Raw genomic sequence first — 15,701 nt, 5'->3', positions numbered from 1 at the left:
AAGGGTAAGGGTAAGGGTAAGGGTAAAGGTAAGGGTAAGGGTAAGGGTAAGGGTAAGGGTAAGGGTAAGGATTAAGGGTAAGGGTAAGGGTAAAGGTAAAGGTAAGGGTAAAGGTAAAGGTAAGGGTTATGTTGCATGGTGGGGAGTCACATCACATGACATGTGGCAGGGTGGGGAGTTACATGACCTGGTCAGTCACCAATTAGCAGGATTTAAAAAAAAAAAAATTTGGAATATGCCACATGAACTTTTTGATAGATTATGAATGAAAGGTCTTTTGATAAATCATTAAATGGCTAGATCCCACAATGTATTATAAAAAAATGCTGGATATTTTTAAACTATGAATACGATGTTATAACATATACAATAAGTAGATACTTTAATAGGTTGTGTAACGGATAGATACTTTAATAGATTGTGTAACGGATAGACCCTCCAATAGATTATGTAACCTAGGCCAATAGAGACCGATATATTGTATAAAGGATAGATACGTCGATAGAATGTATAAAGGATAGATACTTCGATAAATTATATTACGAATGGTTACATTGATAGACTGTATACATGACAAATACTTCGATAGAATGTATAAAGGATAGATATTTCGATAAATTATATAACGGATATATTGAAAAATACTATGTACATCATCCAAAAGAGAGTAAAACAGAATCTGAACCACACACAGAAAAAGAAAAGTATAATGATAAGGAGTGTAAATCAACAATTAGAAAAATTGTAACTATTCTTTTTTGTCCGGGTTTGTTTCGGTGAAATTTTGAGAAACTTTTAAAATTATCAGACGGGTCTACTGGTAGAAAGCTGCTTGGCGATGTTTCTAATTTTTCAAAATTTAAATAAGTACAGTTTGAGTAAAACGGCAATTTTTCTGGGATTATTGTTCCGATTTCAAAACAGTGTTCGCTATTTATCTCTGAGATGTAAAGGAATTCGGCGATCAATAAAACATTACCTGACAAAGGTGCTAAGCGAGACAATGCATGTCGTGTGTCAGGGAATAATTTATGGACTGCCGGCTTGTATAATCCTCAGTTTATTTAACTAGGTGAAATGTGTATCATACGGTTTATTTTTGAGTTGCTAACATATTTTTGTCAACACTAGACGCATTGTTATTAAGACTATAACCAGATTACAAAATATTTTTACTAGAACCGTAAACCAATCAAAAATTGTTAGTATGTGTTAAAACCAGAAAAAATTTTTTTTTAGTATGAATGCATTATAGTCAGTTAACCAAAATTGTGTTACGAGTACCTTCAGGGTGGTCTAATTGTAGAGCAGAACACTACTAATCCGAAGGTTTCGAGTTCGAATCCTGGTTGAATTCTGCAGAGCACCCCTGAGTCCACCCATATCTAAATGGTACCTGGCTTACTTTAGGTAAAATAAAGGCGGCTGGACATAGAGCTGACCACTATCTCTTCATCAGTGGCGTAGGCGTGGGGGGGGGGGTTAGAAAGGGGTCATACCCCCCATAGACCCCTCGGTATATATATAAAAAGTTTTGGGGGGGGTGCAAATCGAAAATTTGAGTGGGGGTGGTAATCGAAAGTTTGAAGGGGGGGGGGGGGTGCAAATCGAAAGTTTGAGGGGGGTGCTAATCGAAAGTTTGTCCCCGGGTTGTATACTGCTGGAAAAAATTTGAACCCCCCCCCCCCCTCCCCCCCGCATGAGACGATCCTGGCTACGCTACTGCTCTTCATATACCGAAGTCACAGAAACGTGAACTCTACACCGATTTCCTCTACGATAATCAACTTCAAAAGGGAAAATTTCTTCAGCTAGTGAACAAAATAGATTTACCCGGCCAGTTCAGAAAATACGGTTACTAATTTGCCGACGTAACCACTGAGTTATACTCACATCACATTTGTAACATTAATCTCATACAGCGATTATATACAAATAAGGGTTTAGAAGCATGAATTGTTTTTGAAGTAGCAATATAAATATCTCAAGACCAAACAAACTGACCGCAGTGCCTACCATTCTTACCTGCTGTACAATCGGCGAGAGGAATTTATGCAGTGTGGAACGCGGGCTCGAATCCTATTTGGATGTCGATTGACTTTTCTGTGAAGTTAATACATACCTATGTCTGTGTCTACCTTTGGTATTGAGATAACGCTTTAACCTTTATTCTTTTATAAATACTAGAATTGCCTATTTAAGTGATGTCACGCGAGCAATAGAACTTTCTTCACCCAGCTCTAATTGGTACCTGACTCACGTTAGGGAAACAAAGACGGCTGGGCATAGTGCTGACCATATTATCCCCAACTCTACTTCATCTGCTCACTGTTTTGGAGCACGAATGGTAAAACCATGATGCGAATGAGCAGAGTGATTTAGTGCGGCGACTAGCTCTAGTGGGTAACTGATTTACTAGGTTCATTAACTTGATATACAGGGTGTGGAGTTAGGTAACTTCTTGTGGTGTGCGCTGTATGTGTGTAGTGGGATTGGGTGTGGTATAATGTATTGTGAGTCTGTTGAGGAGGGGTGAGGAGTGTGTGTGGTGTGGTGTCATTTAGTGTGGAGTGGTGGGGCATTTAAGGCCGGTTGTGTCGAGTTTGGTTGGCGGTTAGATTATTTTCCCCTGCGAGTAAAAGTGTGAAATGGTGTGAGTTTTGTGTATGTGTGGTGTGGTGTGGGATGAGTGAATGGGTGTAGCTGGTGGTATTAGTAAGATGAGGGTGGGTTGCGCTATGTGAGGTAGTGGGTGGTCATTAATGTGTGCTGTGTTTTGTAGGTCGTCGTGTTGGCTGTCGGGATGTGTTTTTAGAGGTGTGGCTTAGTGTTATGGTATCGTATGGCGTGCTATGGTGTGGTTTGACGTGGTTTGGTAAAAGGTGTGGGGCGTGGCGGTGCTTGATTTGTTTTGTCACGTGGTTCAAGAATTTCAATCGGGTTTTAGTGTTTTGTGTTATTTTCGCTTAATTATTTAAAACGCTTCGCTGTGTAAAATAAATAATTAGTTTACACTAATTACATAAGGTATTTATTTTTGGTTGTGTGCTTTTCTTTTAGGCTATGACTATGTATGTTACGTTATGTGATGATAGGTGCCAAATATTACTAAAAACCCGGCTTTTTTTAATCTTTTGTAGAAAAGTTTCATAAACACACAAATGAGCTAGACCAGGGGTCTCCAAACTACGGCCCGCGGGCCGTATGCGGCCCTCGAGGTCCTCTCATCCGGCCCGCAGAGATCATTTTGACCACGGAAAAAAACGTTTGTTGGTGATGGGTGAAGAAATTTGCCCAGAAAAATCAAAGACATGCCTGGAAGAAACTGGCCCCCGAACTGAAATTTGATAGGTAATGCGGCCCTCGGACTGAAAAGTTTGGAGACCCCTGAGCTAGACGAAGGTATATTATTTAGCTATATTATTTAGTTGCATAGAGAAGAATTGAAATGTGCTGACCTTTGACTTCAGGGTGTCATGTTTGTTTTACTTAATTAATGTGTAGAAAATACTACGCATTAATTTGTTATTTTAAAACAATGCATGTTCCACTTAATGTATAAAAAATATTACGCAATAATTTATTATTTTAAAACAATGCATGTTTACTTAATGTGTAGAAAATATTACGCATTAATCTGTTGTTTTAAAACAGTGCATGTTTTACTTAATATGTAGAAAATATTACGCATTAATTTATTTTAAAACAATGCGGTTTTTCTTCATGTGTAGAAAATATTACGAATTAATCTGTTGTTTTAAAACAGTGAATGTTTTACTTAATATGTAGAAAATATTACGCATTAATTTATTTTAAAACAATGCAGGTTTTACTTAATATGAAAAAAATATTAAGCATTAATTTGTTATTTTAAAACAATGCATGTTTTACTTAATATGTAGAAAATATTACGCATTAATGTATTATTTTAAAACAATGCATGTTTATTTAATGTGTAGAAAATATTACGCATTAATTTATTTTAAAACAATGCGGTTTTTCTTCATGTGTAGAAAATATTACGAATTAATCTGTTGTTTTAAAACAGTGAATGTTTTACTTAATATGTAGAAAATATTACGCATTAATTTATTTTAAAACAATGCAGGTTTTACTTAATATGAAAAAAATATTAAGCATTAATTTGTTATTTTAAAACAATGCATGTTTATTTAATGTGTAGAAAATATTACGCATTGATTTATTTTAAAACAATGCATGTTTTACTTCATATGTAGAAAATATTACGCATTTAACTGTTATTTCAAAACAATGCATGTAAGTAAAACACTCACCTACGAAAGTTGAAAGTCAAAAGTCGCAGTGAACAAACTCTGATGCATCAGGATTGGCTAGTCAACTTCCCAATCAGCTGGCTTGTCATCACAAAGAATCATCTTTGATTTGTTTGTAAGAAATATCAAATTTATAATATTTCACACGATGGTGGATATTTACCAGAAGTAAATAAAATAACCAACAGCTGCTTCAATGTGAAATTGTTCTTAAGTCTATTTATAACTCATCTTACGTTCTGCTTCCTTGTGGCTTTCTGTAATGTTATTAAAGACGAATATTAATATAACTTTCACAGAAATGTATTCATCGTCTTGTGTTTTGTCCAGTTCTCAAACATTCTTTGAACTTGAAATTATTTTCTCTTTCTTCTAGAACAAAATCGGAAGAAATATTTCTAATTTACCACAACGTTTAAAATCAGATAAAGTTCAACAATAGACGAACAACGTCCCTCGGCGTCTTGCAGAGAAAATAAACGTGCGGACGTTCTGGAGGCGAAAGGTGATTTAGCCGTGCGCAATGCCGACGCGTTGCAAAACAGTCCCTGAGCTCTGATTGGTCAGGTTCTCTCACGTGTTAGATCGCCAGCTGCACATTGATCCCCTCCTCCCCTTGTTTTAAATTTTGTTTCTTTTTTTTTTCGACGGACAAGAATGATGGATACGTCTGGCTGGTTTAATTGCGCAACGATAATAAACGCGTGAGTCAGCTTAGTGCGGATGCGCATTTTTACTTAATTGTGAGCACAATCTAGACATGTGTTTAAATAATTACAAGTCCAATTAGGTACAGTTCTCTGCCGAAGCTGACGGCTTATGATATATATATAAATAAATAAATATATATATATATATATATATATATATATATATATATATATATATATATATATATATATATATATGTATATATATATATATATATATATATATTAATTTCTGTGAATTGAGTGTGTGTTTTGTTGTAAGGGACCTAAAATCCTATGATGTATATTTTAATTTCTTTGAAAGGATTGAAGGATTTGTTGTATTGGCCCTACCAGCCGAACTGAAACCAATCGGGTCAGGTACCCATAAAACGCTGAGCTGACTCAAGTACCAGCCTTGTTTCGAACAATTATCTATGATAATTATTCTCGTACTTAGGATCTTCTTGGCATAGTGTTGACCACAGTATCCCTTCATAATGCGAGGTCACAGAAACAAATGAACTCTACTTCATGTGTCCCATGGACCGTAAGGTTCAAAAAGGAAACTTTACTTACTATAACTCTTCAGCTAGAGACTCTCTAACATTATCGTGGTAAAAAAAATGACCAAGCATGAGCATAATTTAATACACAACCTAATACATGATGTGTTCAGTCGATGTGTTGAGGTTATGGTAAACACAATGGTGTCACCACTTCATGTGTCACCACATGCGGTGTATGGGTATCACCATCTGGTAAACACTATGGTGTCACCACTTCAAGTGTCACCTCGTGCGGTGTATGGGTACCACCATCTGGTAAACACTATGGTGTCACCACTTCAAGTGTCACCACGTGCGGTGTATGGGTACCACCATCTGGTAAACACTATGGTGTCACCACTTCAAGTGTCACCACATGCGGTGTATGGGTACCACCATATGGTAAACACTATGGTGTAACCACTTTATGTGTTACCACATGCGTTGTATTTGTATCACCATCTGACCAACACTATAGTGTGACTACATCAAATGTTACCACTTGCGGTGTCTCTGGGTGTCACCATCTTTAAAAATAAAATTCAAAATTTCAGCCAATTTGGATCTCGACCCCTACATAATATAACATTTCGAATTTCGATAACTAGAGATGATTATAATATCAAGTTTCTAATTGCCCTCTAATTGTATCTCACCAAAACAGACACCTGACAGTAATTTTACCGCGAGGCTGGAATTGATAACACCGTTCAGCTTAGTCAGCATTCAACCCCCACCCCCTCCCGCACCCTATATCCCTTCTCTCCCACCACTAATGGCGTTCGTTTCAAATCATCTCCACAACTGGTTCTCAATTTATTAATTTCTCTCCACGCGTAAAGAGCAGAGATACCGCAATGTACTGTTAATCAGATATTTTGAACCAACACAACCTTCTAAATGCCTAGCTAGAGGATTGCACGGTTTTTATTTTGGTACTACCCCACCCTCATAGTAAACTGTTCTATAAAGTTAACATTTAAGATCTTATGAACCAACGCAACCTTCTATATGCCTAAAGGATTGCACGGTTTTTATTTTGATGCAACCCCCACCCCATAGTATACTATTCTATAAGGTTAACATTTAAGATCTTATAAACCAACGCAACCTTCTATATGCCTAAAGGATTGCACGGTTTTTATTTTGGTGCAACCCCCACCCCATAGTATACTGTATTATAAAATTAACATTTAAGATCTTATAAACCAACACAACCTTCTATATGCCTAAAGGATTGCACGGTTTTTATTTTGATGCAACCCCCACCCCATAGTATACTGTTCTATAAAGTTAACATTTAAGATCTTATAAACCAACACAACCTTCTATATGCCTAAAGGATTGCACGGTTTTTATTTTGATGCAACCCCCACCCCATAGTATACTGTTCTATAAAGTTAACATTTAAGATCTTATAAACCAACACAACCTTCTATATGCCTAAAGGATTGCACGGTTTTTATTTTGATGCAACCCCCACCCCATAGTATACTGTTCTATAAAGTTAACATTTAAGATCTTATAAACCAACACAACCTTCTATATGCCTAAAGGATTGCAATGTTTTTACTTTGGTGACACTCCCAACCTAAAGTATACTGTTCTATAAAGTTAACATTTAGGATCTTATAAACCAACACAACCTTCTATATTCCTAAAGGATTGCAATGTTTTTACTTTGGTGACACTCCCAACCTAAAGTATACTGTTCTATAAAGTTAACATTTAGGATCTTATAAACCAACACAACCTTCTATATTCCTTGAATATTGCACTGTTTTTATTTTCGTGCCACCCTCTCCCCAACCCTTAACTCCACCTAATAGTAAACTTAATATTATAGTTAACATTTAGGATCTTAAGGCCATAGGGCAGATACAGTAGAGATACAGTAGAGTTAATATGATTCTTTTCCGAAAAATATGAAGGAATGGGGTGGTCAACACTATGAGAAGCCGCCTTTACTTTAACTATCGTGAGTCAGCTACCCTTCAGTGCTAGGTAATCAATGGGATATTCTCACTATATCCTACATTTGCTTCCCCATCACTGAAACGACATGAGTGTCTACTTTAATAGATCTAGCCAGGTAAATTACAACAGGATCTTTCTCTCACCCAGACCACAAACATACGTCCACGGGCGCCGACCTTAGAGGGCGCCAAAATGGGTTGGAAAAATAAATTGAAAAGTTGAGGGGGGTGCAAAGGTGCAAATCGAAAGTTTGAGGGGGGGAGGCGGGGTGCAAATCGAAATCTTGAAGGGGAGGGGGGCGTGCAAATCGAAAAGTTTGTCCCCGGGCGCCTCCCTCAAACTTTCGATTTGCACCCCCGTCAAACTTTCGATTACTTTTTCCAACCCATTTTGGCGCCCCCTAAGGTCGGCGACCGGGGACGTATGTCCCCCTGCCCCCCCCCCCACCCCCACCCCATCGCTACGCCTCTGGTGCAAAACACAAACTAATTATACTAATACATTTTAAGTTTGTGATATTTCGTGGAAATTATTTTTTTTTTATAATACTACAATGTGTATTTAATTGTTCTTTGTAGCTGCCTGCTACACAACACCATTGATGTTGCCACCACTCACCCATTTTAGCTGCATGCTACACAACACCATTGATGTTGCCACCACTCACCCATTTTAGCTGCCTGCTACACAACACCATTGATGTTGCCACCACTCACCCATTTTAGCTGCATGCTACACAACACCATTGATGTTGCCACCACTCATCACTTTAGCTGCATGCTACACAACACCACTGATGTTGCCAGCATTAACTAGTTTAGCTGCATGCTACACAACACCACTGATGTTGCCAGCATTAACTAGTTTAGCTGTTTGCTACACAACACCATTGATGTTGCCACCATTAACTAGTTGAGCTGCATGCTACACAACACCATTGATGTTGCCACCACTCATCACTTTAGCTGCATGCTACACAACACCACTGATGTTGCCAGCATTAACTAGTTTAGCTGCATGCTACACAACACCATTGATGTTGCCACCATTAACTAGTTGAGCTGCATGCTACACAACACCATTGATGTTGCCACCACTCATCACTTTAGCTGCATGCTACACAACACCACTGATGTTGCCAGCATTAACTAGTTTAGCTGCATGCTACACAACACCATTGATGTTGCCACCATTAACTAGTTGAGCTGCATGCTACACAACACCATTGATGTTGCCACCATTAAGTAGTTTAGCTGTTTGCTACAGAACACCATTGCTGTTGTCACCATTCACACGATTAGCTGTTTGCTACACAACACCATTGATGTTGCCACCATTCACTAGTTTAGCTGCATGCTACACAATACCATTGAGGTTGCCACCACTCACCCATTTTAGCTGCATGCTACACAACACCATTGATGTTGCCACCACTCACCCATTTTAGCTGCATGCTACACAACACCATTGATGTTGCCTCGTTGACTCTTGGCTCTCAAAAGAAAAATTACCTTTACCTTTTATTAAAAAGCATTGAGTGGATGTGTAGATTCTCGTAACTACTTAGCACAAAGTAATGCACGTCTAGCAAAACCGTTGTTTCAATCATAGACGTCATCATGGACTTGGCGAATGCGTAAATTCGTGCATCTACTTAACACACAAAGTAAACATATCTAGCAAAACCGTTTTTCTTTAAATCTTAGATGTCACAGAAATGTCGAAAGCATTATATAAGCTACGAACAAGAAGATAAATATGTATTGATTGTTAGCTGGTTTGTTTGTTATTAAACCCAAACTAATTTATTTCCGGATAAAGTGTTAATATATATATATATATATATATATATATATATATATATATATATATATATATATATATATATATAATTCTCTTCGTGGAGACCATAGAAAACACCAAGCAGTAATCGCGCTCCATTCCACCCCTACCCCTACATGGTCTGGTGAGCTGTGGTTCACGCTAAAAGTTTACAATCGTAGAGCCGGTTTAGTGACGGCTATTAGGGACAGATAATGTAGTTTGAAACGATTTTAAACTTAGGGGAGGTAACTAAGAGGAGGCTGCTTTCACGGGGGTGGGGGGGGGGTAGGGGTTGGGGAAAGGAGGGGGGGGTGGGGGTTATTGTCCTTAACGAGCTACTGATAGTGTTTTAAATCAAATATATTCAGTAGCAGCATTGGTACTGTCAAATTCACAAATTATGAATTACTGAAAAGTAGAAAATAAAACAACTAAATAGCGGCGTATAATACGCCGCGGGTCGGCTCGTATATAGGCTATATAATTCCCTAAGCGTGATCCATACAAGACACCACCAAGTAAAGGCTTAGCCGTTCCTTCCCCGCTCTCTAAACTTATCGCTACCACCCACACCCCACAAGTCTGGTGAGCTGTGGTTCACCCCGAATTTTTACAATGTGACGGCTATTAGGGGCAGATAATTCAGTTTTTAAACAATTTGAAACCAAGTTCTCCTTGATCTTTTCATTGACGTCTGTAAACTGTCGTCACACACGGCCGGTTTTATGGAGAGGGGAGGGGGGGAGGGAGGGGTGAAAGAGAGGGTAGTATCGAATTCACAAATTAGAATTACTGAAAAGTAGCAAATAAAACAACTAAATAGCGGCGTTTGCTTACGGCGCGGGTCAACTTGTTCTAAACATACGTTGTAGAGAAGGGGTCGTGCCTGGGGAGGGCACATCTGACCTCTAGGGAGGTATTCTCCCAGTTAGACACTGAACAAAGATCGATAATCAATTGTGGCGGGTCTTCTTTGTGCCTAATGCATGAGCTTGAGTTACCTGCCCGAGTGTAATTCTGCGTGCGTGTTATATTTAAGAAGAATGTGTTTACGAATTGTTGCAGTGGTATTCGTAACGTTAAGGGAAGATAATCGTGTGAAAAACATTAGATAACCGTAATTTCCATAATTTGATTTAATGTTACATTATGTGATGTTACAGCTGCAAAAAATGTAATTCATATTTAGAGGCAGTGGCGTAGCGAGGTTGGGTGTCACCCGGTGCGGCACTTAATGGTGTCACCCTCCCTAATATGCGTAGCGACTCTTCCCGGGGACAAACTTTCAAATTTTCGATTTCCACCCCCCCCCCCCTCTCAAACTTTTGATATGCACCCCCCCCCCCCCCTCAAATTTTTCTCTATATATTTTGCTATTTTTTGCCTTGGTGTCACCCTCCTAAATGGTGTCACCCGGTTCGGTCCGCACCCCCCTCGCTACGCCTCTGTTTAGAGGAAATTGTTTCGTTTACTTTTAATTGTTTTTTTTTTACGTCAGACATGTAATTTACAGCGTCCGTTTGCTTTGCAATTATCGTGTTAGTATTACAGTTTTCATCATCGGCTTGAGAGGACTGGTACAGATTAACAACAGTAATACTTCTTTCTGACATGTACTTTATCAAAGATGGTTTGAGTAGTGACCTACAAGGCTGTTAAATTTAAACCCAGCGTATACTTTATCGCATTTTCATTTGGTAAGTAATAGCTATCTAAAGCACACAACAAAAATTAAAGCATTTGACTATTAGAGAGGCAGGTTATTCTTTTTTAAAATATGCAGAATTATAAGGAAATACTCTCATGGGAATTATCCAAAGACTAGCGAAGGTAAAATTTACCTTACTGATCCATGTTCAATAAGATTAAAGCGCGGAACGCTTTCTCTTCTCCTAGACCTGTAATTTAAGTCGTCTTTTGTAAACCCTGACCTATATAATGTTTGCTGATCAGGTATCTTAGAAATCGGAGAAAATGTGATTCGATTTATTCTAAGTTAATAAATTGTTTTAGCTGACGTATATATATATATATATATATATATATATATATATATATATATATATATATATATATATATATATATATATATATACACGTCAGCTGCTACTTATTCTTTAACTAATATATATATAAAATAAATAAATAAATATATATATATATATATATATATATATATATATATATATATATATATATATATATATATATATATATATATATATATATATATTATGTATGTCCGTATTTTAATTAGTTTGTGTTTTGCACTGGTACCTTACTCAAGCTAGGGAAAGAAAATGAGGCTGGGCATAGTGCTGACTACATAATCTCTTCATAAGTCGAAGTTACAGAACTCTGCACCACGTGAACCATTGACCGTCAGGTTCGATACAGACATTTATGGTAACTTCCCTATTTAGAACTTACATAACCTATAAATTCTAGATTTCTGTAGTATTCTCTAGTATTCATAGTACACACCAAAAACTTATAATTTTAATTGCACGCTATTGCGCACCGATGTTCGCATATATTAAAAGTGGAAGCTACTAGATTTACCGTTCTCAACATCCTGCAAGTGGAAAATTTACATCATATTAATTTTTTAGCGGAGAGCATCTTTTGAAATGATTGTCTACGAAGGTTTTATCTTCTTTTTATTCTCGATTGTTCTCATTGGTAAGTCAGTGTAGGCCTACCTACCATTGGACTTATCTCTCAGTATTTAGATCTGCTTCTTGACCAAACCTTTCGCCTTAAACACTCTATTAATATATTTTGAGTTTTGTAAACATTAGTTACTGTAAGCTATGTTTTATTCGGCAGTTTAAATATCAATCAAGTCCATTGTAATAAATTAATGTTTAAACTTCTTTTAAGCTTAATCGACGTAAGGAAACATAAATGAGTAGAAAATTATAAACAATTAGTAGATCTAGATATACATATAAAGTAATCTTTTTTTATGGTAGTTTTTAACAAACAAAGAAATATATACTTGAAAAAGATTTGTGATAATCAAGAGACGCGAAATTTGGAGATTATCTAAAGCTGGATATACTACTGAACTAGATATACTACTACCCCTACTAAACCAACGTACTCTTCTATTGTAACACTGTTCTTATATCTTATATGCAACGAGTCCAAAGAAATCCAGATGGATTTTGAGAAAAATCTAGAAAATTTTAATTCAATTTTTTTTTAAACACGACCGTTTTAATTATCTATACACAACACAACAAACGTCAAACAGAAATTACAACTTAAGCTCAGAAAAAACAAAACCACGATCCATTCCAAGCCATTAAAATCATTATACCTAGCCATAACAACCCTAGTACTTAGCCATAAAAAGCCAAGTACCTATCCTTAACTACGAGCCTAGTACCTAGCCACAACAAGGCTAGTACCTAGCCATAAAAAGCCTAGTATTTAGCCATAAAAAGCCAAGTACCTAGCCTTAACAAACCTTGTACTTAACCATAACAGACCTAGTACAACAAACGTAGTGCCTATCCACAACGAGCCTAGTACCTAGCCACAACAAGGCTAGTACCTAGCCATAAAAAGCCTAGTACCTAGTAATAATAATCAGAAGCTTTTCTCTTCCGTTTATCAAAGTAGAAGTAGATAAGCATCATGAAAATTAATTGAATGTATTATAAGTGAAGCATGAGCGAGTTCAGAAAGTCAGAAAAGCAATGTCATTTTAAAAAAAAAACAGAATTTAACTTTTTCGTTAAGAAATGTTGTGAAGCTAAAAATGTTACATAAAAAATTCTAACATTGTTTATCGAGAACATCCATCTAAACTAAACCAATAAGTTTATGTTTTTTTTAAAATAATCGACACTTGTTATTATATTTTACACTGTAAGAATGCATCTTTTCACGTATTTGTTACATTTTTTAGTTACTGAAATTGCTTTCATTAATAAAAAAAAATGTTTTTAATTACAGGAACATCAGATGGAGCGAGAGGAATACGTGCAGCTGGTAAGTATAATTATTTACTTTTTAACAACTGTTTATCGGTCACGTTTAAGACAATAAATAAATGAGTTTTTTTACTTTAGTTTGGGAGGGGTGTTAAGTTACTTTTGTCTGTTGTCAATCCAGAGACAAAGGCCGCTGACAAGAGCTTTCCAGGCATCTCTGTCGTAGGCTAGTGTCCCCAGCTATTCCCTGGTGTATCCAATCTTCTTGGCGTCTTCTTCCGTAACCATGTCTCCAGGTCTTTCTTGGTCTGCCTCTTTTCTTTTTGCCCTTTTTAGATCCCAGGTGAGGACCTGTCTTGTTATGCTGGATACAGACTAAATTGTACGGACATTAGATCCAATGGTGGACCTTGTGGAAATAATGGACGTCGGCCTGGTAGTTTCCAATACATATTGGCTTTTACCACCCGGCTTCATAATTTCTCCATCAAGACATCCATTCTTTCCTAGGTCCTTCTTGTCTGTATTTCTCTGTCTGTGAGTTATTTTTTTACAATATAATATTGCTGACTTTATGCTCAACATGAAACCAGGTGGACCAGGGTGCTTCCTTTTTTGGCTGACCCCTACCCATGCTGATCTGCATAGCTTGTTTGTACCTGCCAAGAGTTTACACTCTAGCTAGTATAGCTCTGGGGGTCATGCTAGGAGTTTACACTGCCGCTGGTATAGCTCTGAGGGTCAAGCCAGGAGTTTACACTGCCGCTGGTATAGCTCTGAGGGTCCAGCCAGGAGTTTACACTGCCGCTGTTATAGCTCTTGGTGATATGACAGGAGTTTACACTGCCGCTGGTATAGCTCTGAGGGTCAAGCCAGGAGTTTACACTTTTGTTGGTATAGCTCTGAGGGTCAAGCCATGAGTTTACACTGCCGCTGGTATAGCTCTGAGGGTCATGCCAGGAGTTTACACTGCCGCTGGTATAGCTCTGGGGGTCATGCTAGGAGTTTAAACTCCCGCTGGTATAGCTCTGAGGGTCAAGCCAGGAGTTTACACTTTTGCTGGTATAGCTCTGAGGGTCAAGCCATGAGTTTACACTGCCGCTGGTATAGCTCTGAGGGTCAAGCCAGGAGTTTACACTGCCGCTGGTATAGCTCTGAGGGTCCAGCCAGGAGTTTACACTGCCGCTGTTATAGCTCTTGGTGATATGACAGGAGTTTACACTGCCGCTGGTATAGCTCTGAGGGTCAAGCCAGGAGTTTACACTTTTGTTGGTATAGCTCTGAGGGTCAAGCCATGAGTTTACACTGCCGCTGGTATAGCTCTGAGGGTCATGCCAGGAGTTTACACTGCCGCTGGTATAGCTCTGGGGGTCATGCTAGGAGTTTAAACTCCCGCTGGTATAGCTCTGAGGGTCAAGCCAGGAGTTTACACTTTTGCTGGTATAGCTCTGAGGGTCAAGCCATGAGTTTACACTGCCGCTGGTATAGCTCTGAGGGTCATGCCAGGAGTTTACACTGCCGCTGGTATAGCTCTGGGGGTCATGCTAGGAGTTTAAACTCCCGCTGGTATAGCTCTGGGGGTCATGCCAGGAGTTTACACTGCCGCTGGTATAGCTCTGAGGGTCATGCCAGGAGTTTACACTCCCTCTGGGGGTCGTGCCAGGAGTTTACACTCCAGCTGGTATAGCTCTGGGGGTCATGCCAGGAGTTTACACTCCCTCTGGGGGTCGTGCCAGGAGTTTACACTGCCGCTGGTATAGCTCTGGGGGTCATGCCAGGAGTTTACACTCCCGCTGGTATAGCTCTGAGGGTCATGCCAGGAGTTTACACTTTTGTTTGTATAGCTCTGAGGGTCAAGCCATGAGTTTACACTCCCGCTGGTATAGCTCGGGGGTCGTCAATGTACACAAGCTGTCAAGTCACGACAAGGCCTCCAACAGAAAAAGGCAGTTAGTTGGGGTGGGTGTCTGATTCTTTATGAGGTTAATTTTAACTTTAGTCGAGACGGGGTGGTAAATCGTCGTTTTAATACGCTTTAGACTAAAAATCATTTTTTTTTTTTTTTTTTTTTTTTAGAAAAAGGCTTGGCATAGATTAAAAACTATTAAACAAAATTGCAAAGGCAATGCACTCAGTACTGATTTCGTAAGTAAAGCGTCATTTCTGCGAACACAAACACAGGATGTAAAAGCAAAATAAAATGTTTTATCTGCCAACCCAATACATGATTATATAGATATATCTTATTAATAACAAACAATTGTATTAACAGATCCATTCCATAATCGCAGTGAGCAGTGTAAGTACAATAAAATATTAGCCATTTTACGTTTTTTTTCGCTTTTGTGAAATGTAAATACCGGGAGAGGAGAGAGAGAAGGGAGAGAGAGAGAGGAGGGTAGGGGGTGGTGATGACATCTGGTA

The 15,701-nt window shown here is 38.2% G+C and overlaps 1 long non-coding RNA gene across 1 annotated transcript in view; it reads left to right on the top strand.

The window, feature by feature from the left end:
• The first annotated feature begins 11,872 nt into the window (after positions 1-11,872).
• LOC131953004 (uncharacterized) overlaps positions 11,873-15,701 on the top strand; it is a 4,843-nt gene continuing 1,014 nt past the window's right edge. Inside the window, exons 1-3 of the long non-coding RNA XR_009388584.1 lie at positions 11,873-12,015; positions 13,300-13,335; positions 15,550-15,576. This is a non-coding gene — a long non-coding RNA (uncharacterized LOC131953004). The remainder of the gene's footprint in view (positions 12,016-13,299; positions 13,336-15,549; positions 15,577-15,701) is intronic.

This window comes from Physella acuta, unplaced genomic scaffold (assembly GCF_028476545.2).
Source record: "Physella acuta isolate Inbredline_101_S28 unplaced genomic scaffold, ASM2847654v3 ptg000899l, whole genome shotgun sequence".
In the NCBI taxonomy this organism is placed as follows: Eukaryota; Metazoa; Mollusca; class Gastropoda; family Physidae; genus Physella; species Physella acuta.
This window is presented reverse-complemented; position numbering and strand designations above follow the sequence as displayed.